Source organism: Pleurodeles waltl, chromosome 1_2 (genome assembly GCF_031143425.1).
Source record: "Pleurodeles waltl isolate 20211129_DDA chromosome 1_2, aPleWal1.hap1.20221129, whole genome shotgun sequence".
NCBI lineage: Eukaryota > Metazoa > Chordata > Amphibia > Caudata > Salamandridae > Pleurodeles > Pleurodeles waltl.
In genome coordinates, this window is record NC_090437.1 from 1,148,701,466 (window position 1) to 1,148,729,084 (window position 27,619).

Genomic DNA, 27,619 nt, shown 5'->3' on the forward strand with positions numbered 1-27,619 from the left:
AAATCGCAAGTAGATCTGTGCTTAAATTAGATCCACCTCTTACTTTGATCTGGGCAGATCACTTTGCTATTCCTATGCCCATACGAATTTCTTGTTCACCTTTTCCTAATCTTTTCCCACCTTGTGCCACCAGACATCGAAACTTGATGTGGGTACTTTTTTGCAACTTGATTAGAGTTTTGGACCTATGCTAGGCTAGTATGTGGAGAAGTCAGAGAGGAAAGTAAATATCTAGATTGTGTCTTCTTTGGATAAATTAGGCCCCATGACCACAGTCTCAAAGACCAAGGTCTATCCAACTGCACCTTGGTTCAACATCCAGCTTACATTGAAAATCAGACTGTAAAATTATGGAACATGCCGATGTAAAACATACAATCCTGGTGTCAAGGCAAAATACAACGTGCCATCAAAAGCTACCATCAAGCTACCAGTGCAGAAAATTGGCCATTCCTATAACTCAGTTATGGCAATTTTCTCATTGTCAAATTCCTGACTGACCCTTCTTGCAAGGGACCCATCCCAGCACTCTCTGAAGACACATGGAATCAATTGCCATACTTTTTGCTATAATAAAATCGCTGAGATATACACCACATTTCCCTTACAGGTCCTGGTTGACAAGCCCATGTTCCCCATAAGTAGACAGGTTTCTACTAATGGGCCATGCCAGTCCTCCTTCAATGTTATGCTTGTGAAAAACCTTGAAGGGCTTGGTAATTCTTTCAAATCAGGTTCCCTGGTACACCAAAAGGGAACTCATATAATGTACCCGACTTTGGTCAAGCTCCTGACTCTCTCTAGCACCTCAGCTAGGGTATCACAGGCCTGGAAGCATGCAGTAGTTATCACTCTTTGGACTCCACTAAACTGTAGAACTACTATGCTATCTATCTCCTGCAGATACTGGTGAAAAGACCTTGAAAAACACATTAACTGACTACTCTCTAAGTACTTCAGATTACATACCCTTCTGCAACCCTCACATTCATGTTTGTGTTCTCATCACAGTACCAAGTCTCCTCTTTTATGCGTGAGAGAATATCTCAGATGGATCCTGGCCCAGGGGCCCACAGCGGCACTCATCCTACTTGATTTGAGTGTTGCATTTCAAAGAATGATCCAAAGCGTGCTTCGGGGAAGACGTAGTGATTGTTGTATCTGCGACAAGGTCCTTGAATGGTTCAAATCTTTTCTGGAGCAGTGCCCCTTCTAGATGACCACAAAACCTTTCTCATTGACATCACGGCCTACTGCCTTTTGCGTTCCATGGGGATGGTGATTAGTTTTTTACATCCAGTCACTAGCAGACATTGTAGCAGTGCAGGTTCTCTCCTTAGTTTTCAGTACAAATGATATCCAGATCATCATTTGCCTCACCCTCAATTCAGACAGAAAACCCTCTAAATTTAAATCCTGCCTATTCACAGTGGCAGGATGGATAGGCACTAATTGGCTGAATTTAAATGGCAGCAAGGCGGACATATTAGTGGTTGGCAACTAGCTCAATATCTGTGGCCCTTATTGGTGGCCTGGTGAGCTGACTACTCCCCCTGCACCCAGACATGTGGTGAAAAATCTTGAATTTTGGCTGGATAGTAATTTAACTTTCGATTAGCATAAAAGCATTGTGTCTGTGTGTTGCTTCGGGATTTTGAGGAAAACCTTTGGACCCTTCTGCTCTCCACCTAGATGACCATCGTCCATGTTTCAATTAAATTTCATCTAAACTATATTAAGCTTTACCTGGGCATCTCAAAGGCCTCACTGAAGAGACTTCAGTAATCCAGGATGCTGCTGCTCAACTTCTGATCCACATATCCAAGCATAAGTTGCTCTCATCCCAACTACGAGACTTCCGTTGCCTACTTATAGAGAAGTGATTACAGTTTAAAAATCTCTCAGTTTCACATGCAAGGCAATGGCAACATTTGATCACAGGTATCTTTTTTTGCCATATTGCCCATCCAAATCGTTACACTCCTCCAACCTGAGGCCGGCATTAGCACCTCAAATCAACCGAGCAAGACTGGGTGGGAGGGGCTTTCCTTTAGGTTCTTAAAGCCTAAATTATGTAATAGCCTTCCCATTTATTCCCCTGTGTATAAGCCCTTGCAAAGCAATCTTTCCAACTTGCCCTTTTAAGGTGCCTGTATTTGTTCACCCATCATCAGTAGTCTAGTTCGTCAGCACTGGGAAGCACTGTCAGGGGAAGTCAGGTGCTTTACAAATTGATGTAACACAACTCAGATCAAAAGGGGTCAGAACTTTTTCAGCTCACGGTCTGCTTTTGTGGAATATACTGTCTATGTTTGAATAATTAGTCCTGTTTAATAAGCTTAATGAATTGACTAAGAACATAATTATTCTAAGGTAATGCCTGTAAAAACCCTAATCAGTAGCCCTTTACGTAACATGTACAATACACATAAATTGCACCAGCACTGATGTAATCTTTGTAGTCCAGTCTTGTATCACATGGAGGGTTGCGGAAGGTGGACAACATTATTCTATCAATGGCTTGCCTGTTCAGTGAACTGTTTTTACTAAAAAAGGAGCACTGTCTACATAGCAGTTATATTCCATAGCCAGGCTTCCACACAATTAATACACTGAATGAGTACATGCGAACGAAAAGTACACAGGCAAATCACTGAGACCAGACCAGTTTTAAAAGAAGAGAATTATATTGCAGGTTTATTTGGGAAGGTAATAGGTTAATTTTCAGGTGATCCAAGGCAGTCAGCGATGATACGACTGAAGCTTTCTGCCCACTTCATTAGCCAACGAGCACCAGATATATACAAAATCCATCTGGACCCCATAGTCCAAGAAAATGAAGTCAAGAGCAGAGACAGAGCATTCCCAGGGAAGCCCCCAGTTGCTGGGCTTACAACTGTCCATGTAAATAACGGGACACCATTGCTTTTATCCGAGGTCCTGCCATAAGGACTCCGGGGTGTTGGTGCTTTTCGCACCCAAGTCCTTTGGATTGCCTTGAAACTCTACCTGCACATGGAACAATAGAACATAACACATTTGTAAAGAAATGGCTCCCTGTTGCAGTTACCCCCCACTTTTTGCCTGATACTGATGCTGACTTGACTGAGAAGAGTGCTGGGACCCTGCTAACCAGGCCCCAGCACCAGTGTTCCTTCACCTAAAATGTACCATTGTATCCACAATTGGCACACCCTGGCATTCAGATAAGTCCCTTGTAACTGGTACTTCTAGTACCAAGGGCCCTGATGCCAAGGAAGGTCTCTAAGGGCTGCAGCATGTCTTATGCCACCCTAAGAGACCCCTCACTCAGCACAGACACACTGCTTACAAGCCTGTGTGTGCTAGTGAGAACAAAATGAGTAAGTCGACATGGCACTCCCCTCAGGGTGCCATGCCAGCCTCTCACTGCCTATGCAGTATAGGTAAGACACCCCTCTAGCAGGCCTTACAGCCCTAAGGCAGGGTGCACTATACCATAGGTGAGGGTACCAGTGCATGAGCACTGTGCCCCTACAGTGTCTAAACAAAACCTTAGACATTGTAAGTGCAGGGTAGCCATAAGAGTATATGGTCTGGGAGTCTGTTTTACACGAACTCCACAGCACCATAATGGCTACACTGAAAACTGGGAAGTTTGGTATCAAACTTCTCAGCACAATAAATGCACACTGATGCCAGTGTACATTTTATTGCAAAACACACCCCAGAGGGCACCTTAGAGGTGCCCCCTGAAACTTAACCGACTGTCTGTGTAGGCTGACTAGTTCCAGCAGCCTGCCACACCAGAGACATGTTGCTGGCCCCATGGGGAGAGTGCCTTTGTCACTCTGAGGCCAGTAACAAAGCCTGCACTGGGTGGAGATGCTAACACCTCCCCCAGGCAGGAGCTGTGACACCTGGCGGTGAGCCTCAAAGGCTCACCCCTTTGTCACAGCCCAGCAGGGCACTCCAGCTTAGTGGAGTTGCCCGCCCCCTCCGGCCACGGCCCCCACTTTTGGCGGCAAGGCTGGAGGGAACAAAGAAAGCAACAAGGAGGAGTCACTGGCCAGTCAGGACAGCCCCTAAGGTGTCCTGAGCTGAAGTGACTCTAACTTTTAGAAATCCTCCATCTTGCAGATGGAGGATTCCCCCAATAGGGTTAGGATTGTGACCCCCTCCCCTTGGGAGGAGGCACAAAGAGGGTGTACCCACCCTCAGGGCTAGTAGCCATTGGCTACTAACCCCCCAGACCTAAACACGCCCTTAAATTTAGTATTTAAGGGCTTCCCTGAACCCTAGAAAATTAGATTCCTGCAACTACAAGAAGAAGGACTGCCTAGCTGAAAACCCCTGCAGAGGAAGACCAGAAGACGACAACTGCGTTGGCTCCAGAAACTCACCTGCCTGTCTTCTGCCTTCCAAAGATCCTGCTCCAGCGACGCCTTCCAAAGGGACCAGCGACCTCGACATCCTCTGAGGACTGCCCCTGCTTCGAAAAGACAAGAAACTCCCGAGGACAGCGGACCTGCTCCAAGAAAGGCTGCAACTTTGTTTCCAGCAGCCTTGAAAGAACCCTGCAAGCTCCCCGCAAGAAGCGTGAGACTTGCAACACTGCACCAGGCGACCCCGACTCGGCTGGTGGAGATCCAACACCTCAGGAGGGACCCCAGGACTACTCTGATACTGTGAGTACAAAAACCTGTCCCCCCTGAGCCCCCACAACGCCGCCTGCAGAGGGAATCCCGAGGCTTCCCCTGACCGCGACTCTTTGAATCCTAAGTCCCGACGCCTGGGAGAGACCCTGCACCCGCAGCCCCCAGGACCTGAAGGACCGGACTTTCGTTGGAGAAGTGACCCCCAGGAGTCCCTCTCCCTTGCCCAAGTGGAGGTTTCCCCGAGGAACCCCCCCCTTGCCTGCCTGCAGCGCTGAAGAGATCCCGAGATCTCCCATAGACTAACACTACAAACCCGACGCTTGTTTCTACACTGCACCCGGCCGCCCCCGCGCTGCTGAGGGTGAAATTCCTGTGTGGGCTTGTGTCCCCCCCGGTGCCCTACAAAACCCCCCTGGTCTGCCCTCCGAAGACGCGGGTACTTACCTGCAAGCAGACCGGAACCGGGGCACCCCCTTCTCTCCATTCTAGCCTATGTGTTTTGGGCACCACTTTGAACTCTGCACCTGACCGGCCCTGAGCTGCTGGTGTGGTGACTTTGGGGTTGCTCTGAACCCCCAACGGTGGGCTACCTTGGACCAAGAACTGAACCCTGTAAGTGTCTTACTTACCTGGTAAAACTAACAAAAACTTACCTCCCCCAGGAACTGTGAAAATTGCACTGTGTCCACTTTTAAAACAGCTATTTGTCAATAACTTGTAAAGTATACATGCAATTTTTATGATTTAAAGCTCCTAAAGTACTTACCTGCAATACCTTTCGAATGAGATATTACATGTAGAATTTGAACCTGTGGTTCTTAAAATAAACTAAGAAAAGATATTTTTCTATAACAAAACCTATTGGCTGGATTTGTCTCTGAGTGTGTGTACCTCATTTATTGTCTATGTGTATGTACAACAAATGCTTAACACTACTCCTTGGATAAGCCTACTGCTCGACCACACTACCACAAAATAGAGCATTAGTATTATCTCTTTTTACCACTATTTTACCTCTAAGGGGAACCCTTGGACTCTGTGCATGCTATTCCTTACTTTGAAATAGCACATACAGAGCCAACTTCCTACATTGGTGGATCAGCGGTGGGGTACAAGACTTTGCATTTGCTGGACTACTCAGCCAATACCTGATCACACGACAAATTCCAAAATTGTCATTAGAAATTGATTTTTTGCAATTTGAAAAGTTTTCTAAATTCTTAAAAGACCTGCTAGGGCCTTGTGTTAGATCCTGTTTAGCATTTCTTTTAGAGTTTAAAAGTTTGTAAAAGTTTGAATTAGATTCTAGAACCAGTTGTAGATTCTTAAAAAGTATTCCAACTTTTAGAAGCAAAATGTCTAGCACAGATGTGACTGTGGTGGAACTCGACACCACACCTTACCTCCATCTTAAGATGAGGGAGCTAAGGTCACTCTGTAAAATAAAGAAAATAACAATGGGCCCCAAACCTACCAAAATACAGCTCCAGGAGCTTTTGGCAGAGTTTGAAAAGGCCAACCCCTCTGAGGGTGGCAACTCAGAGGAAGAGGATAGTGACTTGGAGGAAAATTCCCCCCTACCAGTCCTATCTAGGGAGAACAGGGTCCCTCAAACCCTGACTCCAAAAATAATAGTCAGAGATGCTGGTTCCCTCACAGGAGAGACCAACACCTCTGAAATCACTGAGGATAACTCCAGTGAAGATGACCCCCTGTTAGCCAGGATGGTCAAAAGATTGGCTTTGGAAAAGCAGCTCCTAGCCATAGAAAGGGAAAGAAAAGAGATGGGCCTAGGTCCCATCGATGGTGGCAGCAACTTAAATAGGGTCAGAGATTCTCCTGACATCCTAAAAATCCCCAAAGGGATTGTAACAAAATATGAAGATGGTGATGACATCACCAAATGGTTCACAGCTTTTGAGAGGGCTTGTGTAACCAGAAAAGTAAACAGATCTCACTGGGGTGCTCTCCTTTGGGAAATGTTCACTGGAAAGTGTAGGGATAGACTCCTCACACTCTCTGGAAAAGATGCAGAATCTTATGACCTCATGAAGGGTACCCTGATTGAGGGCTTTGGATTCTCCACTGAGGAGTATAGAATTAGATTCAGGGGGGCTCAAAAATCCTCGAGCCAGACCTGGGTTGATTTTGTAGACTACTCAGTGAAAACACTAGATGGTTGGTTAACTGGAAATGAAGTGTGTGACTATGTTGGGCTTTATAATTTGTTTATGAAAGAACACATTTTAAGTAACTGCTTCAATGAAAAGTTGCATCAGTATCTGGTAGACCTAGGTCCAATTTCTCCCCAAGAATTGGGAAAGAAGGCAGACCACTGGGTCAAGACTAGGGTAACCAAAACTTCCACTGGGGGTGACCAAAAGAAAGGGGTTACAAAAACTCCCCAGGAGAAAGTGGGTGACACTAGAAACAAAGAAAAAGAGTCCTCTGTAGTCCCCCAAAAACCAGAACAGGTGGGTGGGCCCCAAGACACAACCCAAAACAAAGGTGGGTACCAGGGTAAGAACTGGGATGCCACTAAGGTATGGTGCCACAACTGTAAACAGTCTGGGCACCACACCAAGGACACTTCTTGTCCCAAAAACAAACCCCAGAACAAAATTCCAGGGGTAACCAGTGTAGCCATGGGAGATGACTCCTCAGATGAGGAGGTCTTCATAGCCTTCAACTGGAAACAGGGCCCAACAGGTGAGTTGGAGATTCCAGAGGGAAGTAGACACTTCCACCACCTACTGGTGAATGGAATCCCAACCACTGCCCTGAGAGACACTTGTGCCAGTCACACTATTGTGCATGACAGGCTGGTGCTCTCAAACCAGTACATCCCAGGTGAGACTGCCAGGGTAAGAGTTAGCCTAGACAGGGTCACTAAGAGGCCTGTGGCTTTAGTGCCCATAGAAGTGGGTGGCACTCTTAGCTGGAGAAGGGTAGTAGTCAGTACAGACCTCCCCCTTGATTGTCTCCTTGGAAATGACTACCCAGAGGTTAGTCAGAGCCCAAGAGAGGAACTGGTCCAGTGCCAGTCCTCTCCCAAGGATTCTGGAAGTCCTGCCTCTGCAGTAAATGCAAGCAGGCCCCAGAAGAAGAAGAAAAGAAAACAGAGTAGGAAGGGTGGACAACCTTTAGCCAAGGTTACAGCAAGCCAAGGAGATTCTGCTCCAGTAGGGGAGAACTCCAAAAATGGCCCTGATAAAGTCCAACCTGACCCACAAGAAGTCCTGGCTAGTCAGGCAACTGTTAAACCTGAGTGGGTGGCTCCTCAGCTAACAGAAGAAAGAGTGGAAGAAGGGTGTTTACTACAAGATGTGGTAACCCCCCACTCTAATACAGCAGACAGGCAACCTGAACCCAAAGAGGCCTGTAACTTAGCCCCTTCCCTTTTAGGTGAAGAGCTAAAGGTGTGGTTCTGGGCACTGACAGCTGTCAGTGGCCTCTGCTGGGTGTTAGCCTTTATGGCTGCACTATCCTTAGCATGGTGGTCTGACCCCATGCCAAATAGCAAGTTAGGCCCCCTGACCCTATTAGTCATGGTGGGGTTACTCCAGCTCTGGGTAACCTCTCTGGGTAAGCTAGGGGTAACCCTGGCCAAGATAAGGTTAGCAGAGGTGGATACCTCTAAGACCAAAATAGAAAGAATGGGTGGAGACATTGAAGAGGCAGACAAGAGGCAATTCAGACTAGGTCCTATCACTGTGGAAGTAGGTCAGTTCCCCAAAGGGAATGACCTGAACAGAAGGATGTAAGGCAGAGTAGGCCCTGCAACTAACCAGCCTATTTCTCCTACTCTTCCTCGCCTGACAGACTAGGAAGACTCTCCCAGCTTGGGCTGAGTCTCCTGGCCTGTGGGCTGGGGGGGGCTTGTGTAAAGAAATGGCTCCCTGTTGCAGTTACCCCCCACTTTTTGCCTGATACTGATGCTGACTTGACTGAGAAGAGTGCTGGGACCCTGCTAACCAGGCCCCAGCACCAGTGTTCCTTCACCTAAAATGTACCATTGTATCCACAATTGGCACACCCTGGCATTCAGATAAGTCCCTTGTAACTGGTACTTCTAGTACCAAGGGCCCTGATGCCAAGGAAGGTCTCTAAGGGCTGCAGCATGTCTTATGCCACCCTAAGAGACCCCTCACTCAGCACAGACACACTGCTTACAAGCCTGTGTGTGCTAGTGAGAACAAAATGAGTAAGTCGACATGGCACTCCCCTCAGGGTGCCATGCCAGCCTCTCACTGCCTATGCAGTATAGGTAAGACACCCCTCTAGCAGGCCTTACAGCCCTAAGACAGGGTGCACTATACCATAGGTGAGGGTACCAGTGCATGAGCACTGTGCCCCTACAGTGTCTAAACAAAACCTTAGACATTGTAAGTGCAGGGTAGCCATAAGAGTATATGGTCTGGGAGTCTGTTTTACACGAACTCCACAGCACCATAATGGCTACACTGAAAACTGGGAGGTTTGGTATCAAACTTCTCAGCACAATAAATGCACACTGATGCCAGTGTACATTTTATTGCAAAACACACCCCAGAGGGCACCTTAGAGGTGCCCCCTGAAACTTAACCGACTGTCTGTGTAGGCTGACTAGTTCCAGCAGCCTGCCACACCAGAGACATGTTGCTGGCCCCATGGGGAGAGTGCCTTTGTCACTCTGAGGCCAGTAACAAAGCCTGCACTGGGTGGAGATGCTAACACCTCCCCCAGGCAGGAGCTGTGACACCTGGCGGTGAGCCTCAAAGGCTCACCCCTTTGTCACAGCCCAGCAGGGCACTCCAGCTTAGTGGAGTTGCCCGCCCCCTCCGGCCACGGCCCCCACTTTTGGCGGCAAGGCTGGAGGGAACAAAGAAAGCAACAAGGAGGAGTCACTGGCCAGTCAGGACAGCCCCTAAGGTGTCCTGAGCTGAAGTGACTCTAACTTTTAGAAATCCTCCATCTTGCAGATGGAGGATTCCCCCAATAGGGTTAGGATTGTGACCCCCTCCCCTTGGGAGGAGGCACAAAGAGGGTGTACCCACCCTCAGGGCTAGTAGCCATTGGCTACTAACCCCCCAGACCTAAACACGCCCTTAAATTTAGTATTTAAGGGCTACCCTGAACCCTAGAAAATTAGATTCCTGCAACTACAAGAAGAAGGACTGCCTAGCTGAAAACCCCTGCAGAGGAAGACCAGAAGACGACAACTGCCTTGGCTCCAGAAACTCACCGGCCTGTCTTCTGCCTTCCAAAGATCCTGCTCCAGCGACGCCTTCCAAAGGGACCAGCGACCTCGACATCCTCTGAGGACTGCCCCTGCTTCGAAAAGACAAGAAACTCCCGAGGACAGCGGACCTGCTCCAAGAAAGGCTGCAACTTTGTTTCCAGCAGCCTTGAAAGAACCCTGCAAGCTCCCCGCAAGAAGCGTGAGACTTGCAACACTGCACCCGGCGACCCCGACTCGGCTGGTGGAGATCCAACACTTCAGGAGGGACCCCAGGACTACTCTGATACTGTGAGTACAAAAACCTGTCCCCCCTGAGCCCCCACAGCGCCGCCTGCAGAGGGAATCCCGAGGCTTCCCCTGACCGCGACTCTTTGAATCCTAAGTCCCGACGCCTGGGAGAGACCCTGCACCCGCAGCCCCCAGGACCTGAAGGACCGGACTTTCGTTGGAGAAGTGACCCCCAGGAGTCCCTCTCCCTTGCCCAAGTGGAGGTTTCCCCGAGGAACCCCCCCCTTGCCTGCCTGCAGCGCTGAAGAGATCCCGAGATCTCCCATAGACTAACACTACAAACCCGACGCTTGTTTCTACACTGCACCCGGCCGCCCCCGCGCTGCTGAGGGTGAAATTCCTGTGTGGGCTTGTGTCCCCCCCGGTGCCCTACAAAACCCCCCTGGTCTGCCCTCCGAAGACGCGGGTACTTACCTGCAAGCAGACCGGAACCGGGGCACCCCCTTCTCTCCATTCTAGCCTATGTGTTTTGGGCACCACTTTGAACTCTGCACCTGACCGGCCCTGAGCTGCTGGTGTGGTGACTTTGGGGTTGCTCTGAACCCCCAACGGTGGGCTACCTTGGACCAAGAACTGAACCCTGTAAGTGTCTTACTTACCTGGTAAAACTAACAAAAACTTACCTCCCCCAGGAACTGTGAAAATTGCACTGTGTCCACTTTTAAAACAGCTATTTGTCAATAACTTGTAAAGTATACATGCAATTTTTATGATTTAAAGCTCCTAAAGTACTTACCTGCAATACCTTTCGAATGAGATATTACATGTAGAATTTGAACCTGTGGTTCTTAAAATAAACTAAGAAAAGATATTTTTCTATAACAAAACCTATTGGCTGTATTTGTCTCTGAGTGTGTGTACCTCATTTATTGTCTATGTGTATGTACAACAAATGCTTAACACTACTCCTTGGATAAGCCTACTGCTCGACCACACTACCACAAAATAGAGCATTAGTATTATCTCTTTTTACCACTATTTTACCTCTAAGGGGAACCCTTGGACTCTGTGCATGCTATTCCTTACTTTGAAATAGCACATACAGAGCCAACTTCCTACAACATTACAACATTAAATCCACATCCACAAACATGTCAGTAAGGGTAAGCTGTAGGCTGGGTTTCACTGAGAGAGATTGCCCAAAGAAGATCAAACAAAATCGACATTGATGTGGAGTAGAAATTTAGTTACAAGAGGAGCCAGAATGTGCCCAAATAGGAAGTGGCTGTGCGGCACAGAGCTGATGGGGAGCTTTGTGACCACCTACTTTGCATACGCAATTGTCCAAGGACACACGGCGGTCAACGAAAAACAGAGACTGAAAGGACTGAGGGCTATATTTATACTTTTTGACGCAAAATTGCGCTAACGCAGTTTTGCGCCAAAAACATTTGCGCCGTCTAACGCCATTTTGATGCGCCATGCGGGCGTCAAATTTATACTTTGATGTACGGCGGCGCAACCAACAGGTGGGAGTCATTATTTTGTGACGCACACAGCGTCCGTCTGTCGTAAAGGAAACCAACGTAAATGCGACGCACATCACTGTGGGTCAATTTACGACAGCGCAATCGTGAAAACTCCGGTTTTTTTCACGCTATTGCATTTAATTTTTGCGCGAAAACTGCCCTTTCAGCAGAGGAGAGCCAAAATGGATCCTAGATGCCCCAACAGACCCCAGGAGGATGAGAGCAGACCAGGAACCAGCCAGGAGGATCCACACAGGAACCAGGACATTTAAAAAAAAAAAAGAAAGTGTCGCTTCAGTGCAGAGGAACAGGAAATCCTGGTGAAAGAGGTGACGGAACACCAGCACCAACTTTTCATCTCCTCAAAATTGCCACTCAGTAGGAGAGAGGCCATCTGGAAACAAATTGTGGACAAGATTAACAGTGTGGCTGAAGAACGCCGGACAGTCACCGAGTGTAAGAAACGCTGGCATGACTGCAAACGTAGGACCAAAGAGAAAATGGCCAGGAAAAGGAAGGCAGCAATGCAGACTGGAGGGGGGAGTCCAGCACAACAGGAGGCCCTGGACCACATGGAGGAGATGGTCGCAGCCGTCATCCCGGAGGAGATCGTCACAGGGATTCAAGGACTGGACAGCGCAGACTACCACGACACAACGCACATGCAGGGTAAGTCGCATGGGGAATTCAAATGCAATAATGGGGACTGTAAGCAGGGGGGGGAAACCTACTACACAATGCATGTAACTTAGCACATATATGAAGTGGCATGGGGAAAGGGGCACGGCAGGGAGGCATGCCCAGTACTGACCGAAGCTGGGGCACGACAAAATACAGTAACAACAACAGTCCCACGGGGACATCCTGTAATTACAACAAGAGAGCCAAGGGAAAGCAGTGACAGGTGGGAAGGACACTACCTCAAATCCACATCCAGGCACTTGTCTTGCAAAATCTATTCTACATCAACTAGGTCCCTACCTGTAATGCAGTAGCAAATACAACAACTGCAACGTAACTGCCACAACAGTTGACAATAACACCTCTCATCTCTGTGCAGCTATAGTACCAAATGGCAGGAACCCCACCCTGGAACATACATACCTAAATTAGGGGGTGAGGATGACATCTGCAACTACTCCTAGAAATAAGACAAAGGTACCAGTACACTCAAATGCCGAATGTCCATAACTGACACATACATAAGCCTAAGGAAACAGCAATAGGAGCCACACAGCACCAACAACACACACATGCTGCATACGCCAGGGTCCCTCATGTGCCTGGCTAACAAGGCTACATCACTAATGTCATACTGCTCAGACAACAACATTGAGGAGGAGACACAGGCAACTGGTCACTGAAACACATCTGCACAGTCTGACAAACAAATAGGACATTCATACGATAAACAGGCCAATCCAGTAAGACACACATGATACCCCATCATATTCAAACCTCAACAATGTTTACATCCATACCACATCCTAACATTAACATGCATAGGTAATGCCACGTAACATGTACAGATCATGCAATGTGAATAAAAAGTGTATGGGGCAGGGCCTGAGAGGCAAGTGTGCTGGCAGGGCAGTCACAACACCCACAGTCAGTCAAAGTGTAGTGTGGCAAGTGAAACATATACTTTGCGCATTAGCCTCAGGCTGGAGGCCTTTGTGCATCTTACCCTGGATGTACTTATACTCATTTGCTCACATCTAAGAGCCTCAGAGCACTTTGCACTAAATGAATCTCATTGCCCTTCCTATCAGTTAATGTATCAAATAGTCAGTCCTAAGGTGTTGTCAATTAGTCAAATCACACTGTTTTGCCTACTTCTGCACTGGAGTTTGCCAGAACATATTCACTCTGTGCCCCAGTCAAGGATACCGTCTGGTGCATTGCTGATAGATGTGGTAGGCCTTAAGGTTTGGCATTCCTGCGTAGGGAAACTTTGTCATCACCATGACATATGTCTTTTAAATTCACTTCCTCGTCCCAAGACACGCATGGGGGAGTTTCCAAACCGAAAATCACAACTAGATGCTGCCTGCCTTGCTGCTGATGCACAACCAGATCCCAGCCCATTCCTCTGATATGAGGGATGATGTCTCCCCTGTGATTCAGACAGGCAAGCTCCAAACTTAACATGCTGTGCTATACATAGAACAAGCAGAGGGAGAGTAGAAACTGTTAGGCACCATGATAGCTGTGTACTAATGTATTACTCTCCTGCGGACTATTTCAATTCTAACAGTGTGTATTGTTTGGGTTATTGGGGCTCACACCTAAATTTCTACAACTCAGTTGTACAATGAAACTTCATATTAAACAAATACTGTCTTTGTCATTTGTGTATGGGAACATACCGGAAAAGATAGAATTGTGTAGTATCTGAGTGACCACCACTTCCCTGAGAAGTTCCAAAGATGTCATGCGCTCGGATGTCTAAACATTCCTTTGATGTGGGAGACCAGAGGCACTGCTAGTCTGTCTGAGCTAAATTGAATATCTGAGTGACAGAGTTATTTACAAGTGGGTCAAACTTAGTCCCCCACACCGTTAGCTATCCTGCTGCCTAGAAAGCCAAGAATCACATGTAGGATAATGAGAGCCCACCCAACAAAATGTCCCTCCATAACAATAGTGAAACACCGAGGGAGGAGTAGGACAAAAACACGCCTATTCCTAAATAATTACAAAGCAACACCTAGAGGCGACCTGGCAGACATGTCTGATAGCTCCATATCAGACATGTGACACACAGGTGGGCCATAGGCCTACAACAATGCCCTATGACGGACAGCAGATACCAAGACAAACACAGAGTACAAAGTTAAGGCATCCAAAGGCTTGTATCTTAGTGCTAAATTGTCACAACACAGACACACTAATTGTACCCTGTTTCATTGCAGAGGAACACGGATCTCCTGCCGATATGCCTGTCCATGAGTTCCCTGATGACATGGATGACGAGACCATCAACCTCACACAAGAGACCATTGACATGGTCCTTGAAAGCCTCCAAACCCCACCTTCAGTCACAAGGAGGAGCACAGAAGAAGCAGCCACCACAGTAGAACACCCCGCCACCCCAATTGTAAGACCTGCCAGCTCCAACATAGCTGAGGACTCTGACGACACTGGCACCAGCTTCGAAAGAACAGTCGTTGGGGTCCAGCGGGAGCTGGCCAAGGAGGTGCGGGTGGGGATGCAAACTATGGCAGCCAGCCTTGAGGGGGTGCGTTCGTGCATGTTGTCAACTGCTGATCAGGCAGCTGCAATGCAAGCCAGAACATCGCTCTTGGAGGAACTTTTAAAAACACAGAAGGAAATCTGCACAGCTGTCATCCAGTTGACACAACAACTCCAACTGCAAGCCAGTCAACATGTGCACGAATGCAACATAGAACCCCTCAGGGCCGACCTGGCTGCCTACCATCGGGATGTGGCTGCCATTCTGAAAAACCAGCAGGCCCTCCTTGCTGCAGTACTGCCCTTCATTACTCGACAGGGATCAGCCCCCGGGATGTCTGCCTCCATGTCTTCTAACACTGAGGTGTGTGTTGTCCCTTCACAACCAACAACAACAAGGATACACCAGGCAACACACACATCAGAAGAAGAAGACATGGAACAGATAACATTCACATGCAAGAGTACCCGGAAGCCCTAGTCCCTGCACCATGGCCTACTCTGACCAAGGTCCTACGTTTTGACACATGCCAGTCTCACTACAACTACCCTCAATGACTGTTTGGCAATCCACTGTATGACTTGTTCCCATTGGCAGTGAATGTTTCTCTCCTACTATTTGGCAATTCCTGTTCCTCTGCACTGTCTGTGACATCACCCCAGCATGTCAGGAGCATCATCCACACCCCGTCTGTAGGATCACCATGTAAGAATGCACCAGAACGGACTCAGCTAACATTGTGAATGGACATTTTGCACTACACCACCTAAAAATAAATATCACTTGCACACCTATTGTGTCTCTGTGTTATTTCACACTTCAACTGTGCAGTACATAACTCCAAAGTGGCTGTGTGGCAACCATGTCGATTCTCTATACTACTGTCCTGATTTCATGTATACTGAAACATCTGTGCAGTGGCCAGGATTGCATCATAGCTTTACTATACTGAGGAAAATAACTGATGAAGGGACTAAGCACACACAATCATGCTGTGTTGGACAGAATGATGCACCATCTATAGCTATTCTAGACAACTAATGGTGGCTGATAAATGTAGGCACCATGCAATACTAAAATTAGAAATTATGCTGTAAAATGAAAGGAATGATAAACAAATTACACAGCATCAATCACCCTTACGGCGTATACTTCCATGAAGTAAAGTCATGCTGAACCAGTACACACATGATGTAGGTCAGCAATGACAGCAACAAGACAAGAGTGTGAACAAATCCTCATCTACAAAGATCTCCCTGAACTTCACACTGCTGTCCGACCTATCTATTTACCTACAATAACAAGTCTGGAAGCACTCTTTGTGAAGTAGGATACATACCAACCCCAAACCTTGATGATCAATGCACACTACCAATGGTGGCTATCCCACATGGTGGATACTTACCAAGTCAGCACCGGTAGCTGGCATGTGAAACCTCAATAGCCTGGGGATAGCGAGCATAGGACACAAATGTCATACTAAAACTTTCTGCTACACTGATGTCAAGGCCATGAAAAGGTAGCACCTAACGCATCATGTAAAGGGTAAACAAATTTTTTATTTCAAAGTAGTAATAAAAGAGGCAACTAAGGGAAAGGTAAACCTACACTAATCTAACCTGACTACTACTAACCCACAACTGTCCCTAACTAACCTAAGTTAAACTTACTCTACACATGTAACGAAACGATCTAAACATCAACCCCCCACCCACCATTATGAGACAAGACACATGCAGGACAACACTTACTAACCTACACACATACTATACTATCCTAAACAAACATATTTTTTTTTGAATATTTTTTATTTTTTTTAATTTTTTTTTGTTTTTTTATTTTTTTTAAACAGGAATCCCAACATTGCCCCCCACCCACCCACCCACACAAAAATATAAGATAGAAAGAATAAGGACCCCCCACCCTCTTACCTAACACTAACTAAGCTAATTTCCTATACTTATCCTATAACTAACCCCCCAAACCCAACTAACAGTATGAAATAGGAAAGAGGTGAGAGGGGAGGGGTAAAAGTTCAGGAGGGCAAAATGACTACTGATTTGCCCTCCGTAGTGTGCGCCGGATGGAGCGCACCTTCTTCTTGACCTCATTCATGTCCTCCGTCAGGTTGTCAACCTTTTGAATCAACCTGTCCAATTTTCGGGACAATGCCTGGAAGGCCGCAGGGTCGATAGGAGGGTCAGTGTTGGTTTGCGTGCCAGTGGAGGTGGATGTTGTTGCTGGAGTTGTGTGGCCACGGGACAGCCCTGCTCCCACCACACGGCTGGGTCCACTTGGGCAGACCTGGTGGATGTAGTGGCGGTGGTTGTTGGTGGCACCGTTGGGGGAGCCTGTGGTGTGGCATACCACGCCCCGGAGGCCCGATCCGAATGATATCTGCGGCCCATCCTCCGATACCCACACTGCACCTGCAGGATGTGCCTGTACCTCATCGCACGGCGCTCGAAATGGTCGCGATCTGCGGCACTCAGGTTTGCAGCTGTGAAGAGAAAAGGGAAATATTGAGCTTTAAATTTACAGTGGGTTGAATACCACAATGGGTCATTTGTCCATTACTAGAAATGTATTGGTTGCAGCAATTGTTACAACATAGTTCACGGAAAGGCTCAGAGGAAGTACATGTGAATCATGCATACATAAGGGCATATCACACATAGCATATCCATGTCTCTACATGATGGATGACATCACCCTAAACTACTCATCCAAATCATACCTAAGGCATTAGACATTATGGCACCAGCTCTTCCGCATACTGACTTCACTACATATGTCATTCTATGTGATAACAATCACACTCCTCACTCAATGGCATTTGGAATTAGTTGTGTGCTAAGATTGAACCCCTGGCCCAGAATCATATGTCCACACTAGGGGCCAGATGTAGGAATTTTGAAAAATCAACTAGCAATTTGCAAAGCAGAACGGTGTCTCTGACACCGTCTGCGAGTCGCTATGGGGTCCCTAAAACCCACCTCATGAACATCAATGATGTGGGTTCCAAGTTGCCCCACCTTAGCAACTATGGGCACTCACGGGGATGGAGGCCTGCTGGGAACAGCAGAACTCCATAGACGTGACTGCTTTTAAATAAAGCAAGTTTTTTTTCCCCAAGTGTAGGCCGTTTACCTGAAAGGAAAACGAGCTGCAATTAGTTAAAAATCACAACAATTCAACTTGGAAATTTTCACGGTAATTATTGGTCCCTTAGACCACTGGCTGTTTTGCGCAGGATTATTTTGGTCCACTCACAAAGGTGAAGTTTTACTATGAGGACCCCTTCCAGTCAGCAAGTTGGTTACCATCCACTTCAAGTGGATGATAACAGCTACTCACTTTACAACCACGTACTCGGTTGCAAATGGGATTGCCTACCACTGTGAGTTGCAAGTAGGTCTGGTAAACCCCTTTATTATTTGCGTTTTGAAAAGCATTTTGCTAATATGTACATGACCACCAAATACATTTTGGAATAGGAAACAGACGTTTGCAACTCACAAACCGAAATTTATGCCATTTGCAACGTGTAGACATTTTGCTACATCTGGCCCTAGGTACTAACTCAAGTCACAAAAGGTGTTAAATACGTGTAACATACTGGTTGCTACAGTCCTAGGTACCCTGTTTCACAGTAACATCCCAGTCTTTGTGGGTGGTGTGGGAAGAACAACCAACAATCCCATGTTCAATGCACACCCAGGAGTGTACAGAAAGTTCAACAAGTATGTGCCTTCACACACAACACCTATGAAGGGCTAGCAACACGTTGTAGTCAGCCCAACCTTGTCACATCCCAGGTCCACACATGTCAAAATGATGTGACTTAGCCCAACATAACATACTATTAGTGAGGCATGTTTTACAACACACACAGAGGAGGTAGAACACCCATTCTCATGATTCGACAGAACACCTAGGCCATTGCACTCAAGTCACACACACTTCGAGTTCACCTTGTGGAAGTACATGCCCCCGGAAGATCCGACCTACAGTGTACACAGTCCATCCTCAACTAGGAAGAAGCACTTGTCATCCAAGCCATGTGCCTAAGCTATCTGGGAGACTGTCAGTCTGATATGCAGACTCAGTTAATGGCAAGCCCCTGACCAAGTCTAACATTGAGCAGTGTATTCCAAATGAGTCATACCATTCCCAATCGCCGCCCTAATTGAATGACCTACAGCCCCTCAATCTGAGAGATGACTAGGTATTGCTTTACAGAAACATTATTCCTATTTGATATCACACTAAAACAACCAAGCCAATGAACGGCCAGCACATCAAATCATGAATTCTCTGGAACACACAGTAATCCATCATGCTTCATTACCAAACAATGAAAATAGCACTCAGGCGACACTCACTGTAGGTATCGGGGTCGTCAAAATGGGCCACCTCTCCCACGGTGTACGGGGCTGGTCCACCTGTAAAGCATGAAAGGAAGAATATACTCAGACTGGGTGAACGGACAAATAATTTCTGTTACAATGACACTGTGTGAATATGACATGGTAATGATACACTTTCACACATGCTCATCCTGCATGGATGACTTTGTATTCAACATTATCATTGGATGAGTCTCCTGCTCCAGTGACACACCCTACTACACTCATGCAGTGGCCAGGACAGTCATGTGTCGTCCAAGTTAATCCTCCATTAGTATGCCCCAACAATAATGTTATCCATACATCTCAGCATGTGCATCCCAGAGAGACATTCCAAAACTGGTTCCATGAGGACTGCATGACCACTCACAATCAAACAGGCTATGTGGACAGGTTCAACACACAGCAACCAGACACACATGTGACATATGTGTGGACAACATGACTAACTTCATGTGACGTGAAGGCAACACACATGTATAGCATCATAATGTGTTTCCAATTTTCTGTCTAGCTATGGCGTCTACATATGTAGGTATGTTGTTTCTACATGACGTACTCACTGGCCATTATGACCAGTAGAGTACAAATAGAGCAGTTCACGTGTTGCTTTTCTGACACAAATGCAACACTACATTAAATGCAGCTACAGGCATCTGGTATGTGTTGCAAAAATGAGCCATCGGACTGGTAGCATAGGTCTTCATACACATTCTGCAACAAATACACATTAGGACACATATGGATACCTTTGTAGCGCAGCATTTGCATCATTTTGTGACGCAGAGAGGGGGCTACTTAGCAAAATACAAATAGAGGTTGGATTTTACTGCTGTTATTGCGTGTACATGTGTTGCAAAAATGGGGATTTATGTGTATGACCATGGGCCTAGGTTTCCCTAGCATTACACACAGTCAGCTACTTATTTTGCAGATTGGCTAACAATCATCACATGTTCACACACAGATTTCTATTATTCCCATGTAATTGATTTGTACTCACCAACATGGCCACCAATCCGGAGTCCCAGGTGGTCCAGCAGGTCCTGTTCCCTGGTGATCAGATCTGCCCAGCGGTGCTTGAGTTGATGGACATTTCGCAGACTCCCGTAGACCCGGACCAGGTGATGGCGCACCTTCTCCCACCGGATTTTCCTCGCCTCCGTGTGATACCCCTGTATCACACGGCCCCCAGCCTCCAGCATCAGTGGGAGGAAATGGCTTACTAGCCATATGAACCCCCCCAATTCGTCTTCACCCATCCTGGACAGGCGAGGCCTACCTGACATATTCAGAGGTCTAAAAATGGACAAATGAAATATGAAAGTAAAAGTGGGAAATGGGGAAAGGTAGAGGTGCGAAAGAAAAAGAAGAAGGAGAAAAATAGCCCAACTAACCCCCCAAACTATGCTACCCACAACAGACTCCCACAGACAATACAAACTATCACAGGTATAGACAAAACAAGACTAAACAGACTGAGACAATGTTATACAACAATAATAGATTGACACTAAGACAAAATACAAGGCACACAGGACACTAAAGCAGTAAAACACAGGACAACACCTTTCACACAACCACACAGTCGAGATAAATCTGAGACTGCAAAGTGAAAGTGAAAGTTAACTCCCAGTACAGATTTGGTAAACAGGATATCCTATTACATCACTTCCTGCATAAAATGGCCGCCGTTTTTATTTTCCCGTTATGCGTCATATTTTCACGCATACACAGTTGTGCGTCTTTTTTTTATGACGCATTACAGTGCACATGATGCGGAGTGAAAAAATATGATATGAATATTAATAATTTTTAATGTACGAGATGACCAACATATTGTCCATGTAGCGTCAATTTTACCACGCATACATCATGGGCGTCAATTTTTTTACACCTACAGTAGTGCACATGATGCGGAGTGAAAAAATATGATATGAATATTAATAATTTTTAATGTACATGAGATGACCAACATATTGTCCATGTAGCGTCAATTTTACCACGCATACATCATGGGCGTCAATTTTTTACACGTACAGTAGTGCACATGATGCGGAGTGAAAAAATATGATATGAATATTAATAATTTTTAATGTACATGAGATGACCAACATATTGTCCATGTAGCGTCAATGTTACCACGCATACATCATGGGCGTCAATTTTTTTACACGTACAGTAGTGCACATGATGCGGAGTGAAAAAATATGATATGAATATTAATAATTTTTTATGTACATGAGATGACCAACATATTGTCCATGTAGCGTCAATTTTACCACGCATACATCATGGGCGTCAATTTTTTTACACGTACAGTAGTGCACATGATGCGGAGTGAAAAAATATGATATGAATATTAATAATTTTTTATGTACATGAGATGACCAACATATTGTCCATGTAGCGTCAATTTTACCACGCATACATCATGGGCGTCAATTTTTGTACACGTACAGTAGTGCACATGATGCGGAGTGAAAAAATATGATATGAATATTAATAATTTTTAATGTGCATGAGATGACCAACATATTGTCCATGTAGCGTCAATTTTACCACGCATACATCATGGGCGTCAATTTTTTTACACGTACAGTAGTGCACATGATGCAGAGTCAAAAATATTGTTGATGTAAAATATACTTTGAAGGCGAAATATTAAGACACTTTTGGATACATTTGTATTTGACTCTGCATTGTGTGCACTCATGTACGTGAACAAATTATGACGGCCATGCTGTATGCGTAGAATATGGAGCAATTTTGTCCTTATGTCTTCATGTTTTTACCTTTGGAAAGGTGATTTGTCATGGTCAAACGGTGCGATGTGATACACATTTGTGTTTGGATATGACACATGTCCGTTGTTTTATGTATAGAAGGCATTCACACTGTAATGTTTGGGATACGTTGACTAATGTATTGACCATATTTGACGACATATTTGGTGTAATTGCTGATGGCTATTTTGAAATGATGGATGGGATACCATTATGTATTCCGTCGCCAAAATGTGTCCACATTTATGATGGTGATGCTTTTATCTGTAGTCCTAACAGGGAGTGGAAGAGTCACTTACAGTTTTTATGGGGCTAAACATGTCCCATTATGATTTGGTGTTTCAGATTTGTGTTGGACTTATGACATGGAGGCCACACATGTGCCTTATGCATGTGTTTAGTTCACAAGTACATGCTTCTTGTATGTTTTGGGGGCGGTAGAGGTGGACTTAGGCCCCCAGCACCCTAGGATTTGACCATCCAGAATAGCTACTGTATCCATGGAGTATATTTATTATATCATGGCAAACCTGCAGCAGCAGGCTAATGTAAGGCCATATGGTATGAATGACTGTTGACCATTCATTCATCTCATTAGCCCATTTGACATTTGCAGTAATGATGAATTAAGGCTAACTTGCATACCATTTTCCTATGACTATGTTTGCAAGACTCGCAGCGTTCCCGATGTGATAATGAGAATAATTTTTTGGTTGTCTGTGTCCCTTTCTGCATAAACTGGTTTAGTGTCATGTTACAATCTTCCTGCTAGGTTCAAACGGGGACACAACTGTGATGGTCTACTTTCAAATATTAGGTTGATTGTATGACATATGTGTACATGTGTGTGGGAATGTGGATCCACTATCACCTGTCTGGGTGTATGTTGTCACTGTAACTTCAAGGTCTCCGGCTGAGTTAGTGGCAGCTGATGTTGTACCAATTGTGTATTGCTCATATCACACACTTGAGAGAAGCCATTGATGACATGGTCACGTACACATGGATGGTCCCACCCTGTCTCTGAACACGTGTGATGTGACTTTCAAATGATCTCCAATTTTGGGCTGGATGAGAGACTGTTTCAGTTGTTTGGATCCGGCATCTGTAATTGTCACATTTGTACTCTTGTTGGGCTCTGTGTATGGTAATGTATCATGTCACATCCTACCCTCTGTGCATACATTTGTGATGTTTATTTTTGGTGTGATGAATGTTATAGCATTCTTGCTCAATGAGACGACATTCATCTTCAGCAATTTCAAACTAAAGGTGGTCTGAAATGAATAGGCCAAAGCATGATGTGGTGTTTGTTATCTGTGTTCATTTACAAGTGTGGAATACAAGTGATTATAATAACTTAAGTAAAAAAATTGTTGACAATCTGTTGGCGCCTACGCACTCCTGCTGCCGTGTTAGGTTGTTCCCCCTCCTGTTGCAGGCCAGCATCCTCCTCATCGTCATCCTCAGGCATGTCTGGGTCCGGTTCAAGGAGGGGAATGTTCCTTTTCACACAAATATTGTGTAACATGGCACAAGTGAGTATGATCTTACAGACCATCTCTGGGGAGTATAGTAGGCTACCGCCAGTGATGTCAAGGCAGCGGAACCTTGACTTTAGGATCCCAAAGGTCCGCTCCACAATGCTGCGTGTCCTCTTGTGGGCGTCATTGTATGCCCGCTCAGCAGCAGTATTTGGGTTCCCATATGGTGTCATTATCCAAGGCTGGATGCCATACCCCTGATCAGCTGAAAGAGAAACACAGAATGGTATCAATTAGATGTAGGAGGCACTGTTGTACGTATCTTTGATGGCAGTAGTTGTGTTGTGTTGTCTGTGACTATTTTGTGTACTAATGTGACAACCTATGGTTGTTGGTGAAAACTTTGGCATTGTTTTTTTTCCTTGGCTGAGCAAGTGTTTGTTGGCTAACTGTTTGTCAGCAGGATGTATTGGTTTCTCAAGTACAGTATGCCCTCCCTTGCATTGTGACTTGTGACACTGGTGTCTGTGTGTCCTCACTGGGGGTGTGATGATAGTTCCATGCAGAGTTGAAACATGAAAGTGTATTAGAAACGTTCATATGAACATACCCAGGCCATCCCATCCCTTAGAACTTATGCATTGTATTACTGTACAGGTTATTGTGAGCCTTCACATTTGCAAGGTGACATTTAGGCAACCACAGTCATTAATGTCTTCACACTAAGCTGTAGAGTAAATTCCAATGTGTGTGAGGTTCAATGGTGACTTGTGAAACATGGCTAGTGATGTGAGTACCTCAGTGTGTTCCTGTCTAGGTGTTGCTATTGTGGTGTATGGGTTGTTTATCCTAGAGGGTTTCTGTGCAGTGAGTATATAAGTAGATTTTTGTCCTTACCAACAAGTAGTCCATTGCCATACCGTCCATCCTGGAAGTGTTGGTTGATGGTGCAGTGACAGAAGATGAATGTGTCATGTACACTCCCAGGATATTTAGCCACGATGTTGCTGATCAGTCCTTGGTGATCGACTATGGCCTGCACGTTGATGGAATGTGTGTGCTTCCTGTTGCGGTAGAGGTGTTCACTCGCAGCAGGTGGCACAAGGCGTACGTGTGTGCAGTCGATTGCACCAAGGACGTGCGGGAAGCCACTGATGGCGTAGAACCCCTGTTTGGTTTCCTGCTGCTTCTGCAGTGTGTTAGGGAAGCAGATGTGGCGGGGTGTCAGTCCAATGATGGCATCCAGTACTTTAGGCAGGAATGCGGAGAAAGATGGTTGTGATATTCCACCAACCAGGGCACCAGTTGTCTGAAAGGAGCCACTTGCCAGCAGGTGAAGTACGGCAAGCAGCTTTGTTTCTGTTGGGATAGTGTGTGGAGTCACTAAAGTGGGGGCCAATTGCTGTTCAATAGTTGTCAGCAGCTGCTGAATGGCCTGCCAGTTCAACCGGTACCTCTGGATGATGTCTCGTTCCCTGAGGCCATGCAGGGTTGTTCTTGGGTGGAATATCCTCTCCTGCCTTCTGCGCTGTCTTTGGGGTCCCTGCTGTTGTTGTTGTAGCTGCTGTTGTTGCTGCAGGGCTCTGCGTCTACGTGCACGCTGAAGAAAAAGCACCTCCATGTCTCCCTGTTGCTGCTCTGCTGCTCTGTTGTTTGTTCTGTGTGTTCTGATTAAGTACAGGTGTGTTTGCACCATTTTAACGCCTGCCCTGACTCAGGCGTTAAAATTTCACGATATTCGTGCTTTGCGTGATTTTTTTGCGCCGCCTGCCGCGCGGGAGTGATTTTTGCCCGGAAGCATAAATACGACGCACCTCTGTATGCGTCTATTTTTGGACGGGAACGCCTACCCTGCATGTCATTAACGCAGGGCGGGGTGCCGCTTCCATAAACTGGTGCACATAGCGCCATTTTCATTGTGCGCCGGATCGGGCGTCAGGGTTTAAATATGGGGCAACGTTTGCGCTGAAAGTGCGTCAAAAATGTTGACGCAAATTCGGCGCAAACGGAGTATAAATATGCCCCTAAGTGTATCTAACATGCCAGGATTTACCACCTGCCCTTGTGGAGACTGTTGAAAGATAATATCGTAATGTGCTCACCTCACAATCCTGCAAATGAATCTGAAATTAACACGGCTCCTCGCTGAACAAGATCGTCGAAAAAGGATGAAACAGGCTGTTAAGGCATATATGAAGGACCTCAGCCCTGCCACTGAAGTGACACAACTGGAGGGCGGCTGGGGTGTTGGCCTACCTTGCCAGGTGAAAGCCCTGCCTCAAAGTCCTAGGGGTAGGGCAAAGCGGGGTAGAAGTGTGCAGCCTGGCCTGGAGACGCTGCGCTAAACTGCTGCCTGCTCAAATTATCGTCCCGCATGCGAGGAAGCCGCATTTGTTTATAGTTACGCCACTGAGGCGTGGGTACAATAGCTTTACTGGGAAACATAAACTGTTGGCCAAACGCGCAATATTTCACGGATCAGGGCTGAAATAATCTGACACACAATTAGATTGTATGCAATTTAACATTATTTTGCTGGAGAGCACTTTCAGACATCAGAAGATTTTGACTGAATGAAGATGACAATTTTCTGTCTTTTAAAGCATTCACTGGCCGGCTTTTAAAAAAAATATATAACTGTGCCATTTAACTAATGTAAGAATATACATGAGGCATTAATGCACCTGAAAATGCAAACACGAACACACACAAACCAAATGGAAAAGGAGATGGCATTTCATTAGTCTGCAACTTGCATTTCAAATTTAGTTTCTGCTCAGATGGGCAGCGACAGCAAGACGTTAATATTCAGTCTCCAGCTTTCCCCTGTGCTCCCTGTCCAAGGAGCCATACCTGGCATGAACCTCCCGGCGTGTACCTTCTTGAAACATTCTCCAGGAGGTATAAAAAGCACGCAGAGCGGTCCACCTAAAATAAAACAGATTGTTATAGGAAGCGGTCTGCAGAGCTGAGATAGTGAAGCCAATTATATGTTGAGGATCTGCAGAGACTTACAGACAAGCAATGGGTGTGGAATTAGTTCTATCCAGAATGATGGGTCCTTGAATTTCAAGATATGTGCTCCATGCGTGTCATAGCACTTAGGTCATTGAGCCAAAAAGGTATGAAAGTCATGGATTATATATTGTCTAAAATACATTATGACGTAAATATCGTTTTCAAACATTCTGCCGCTTTGGAATTGACAGTATAATATCTACACCCAATGGGACATCATTTTTCATAATTATACTTAGGAGAAAATATTTATGTCAGGCAATATTGTTGTCAACAATATTCTGCTTTAGAACCTGATAAAAATGATACTGAAGAGAGTAAATTAAAAAATGTCCTTGATGTTTTAGTGTGTGTGGATAGAGAAGAGCGCGACATTGCAATATCTGTGTATGCAGTGTTATATTATCTGTCGCCTTCAGAGGTACGTTTTACTGTTATTTTTTACACGTGCTTAAGAGCTGAAGTAATTGCCAATGTACTCCGCAGATTTAATGACAACATATAAGCTATGCACTCAAGTGTTTCAACAAGGAATGAGGAAAACGAAAGGGCATATTGAAGACATCATGCATCGGTGCAAAAACAGTACCTTAATTGTGCATTATTTTGCTGCAGATGCAGACACATTGTGCACAATCCCATATTACAAGGAAACATTAGCAAAACTCACATTGTAACTCACACACATGCCCACATCTCCTTTTTACTTAAACGCACACAAACTAGTAAATCGTGTTATGCTCTAATACATACAAACAAGAATGTTTTAGTGGTAGTTGTGCAGGTGATTTTGATGATGGAAGGGAAGTTGATGGTGTTATGATATTCGGGGTGTTAGTAGTGGTGGTGTTGATGACGCTTTCAATAGTGTTCTGATTTTACTGTAGATAGTAGTGGTAGTGGTGCTACGGGTGCTTATACTGTTTGTGGGAGCAGTTGTGATAGTGCTGATGAAGTGTGGACTCAGAATACTCTTGTCAAAATTTCGACTGACTTAACTTTTATGACCTAAATATTGTTTTCAAAAATATGACAATGTTCTATCATATTAACAGGATTATCCACCCAATGGGAAGGCATTTCTGTAAAGTATCTTTAGGACACAATACAT

At 45.7% G+C, this 27,619-nt stretch overlaps 1 protein-coding gene across 3 annotated transcripts in view; it reads left to right on the top strand.

Moving 5' to 3' along the window:
• Positions 1 to 27,619, top strand: part of SLC2A9 (solute carrier family 2 member 9) — a 1,837,553-nt gene that overhangs the window by 1,160,276 nt on the left and 649,658 nt on the right. The window lies entirely within an intron of this gene.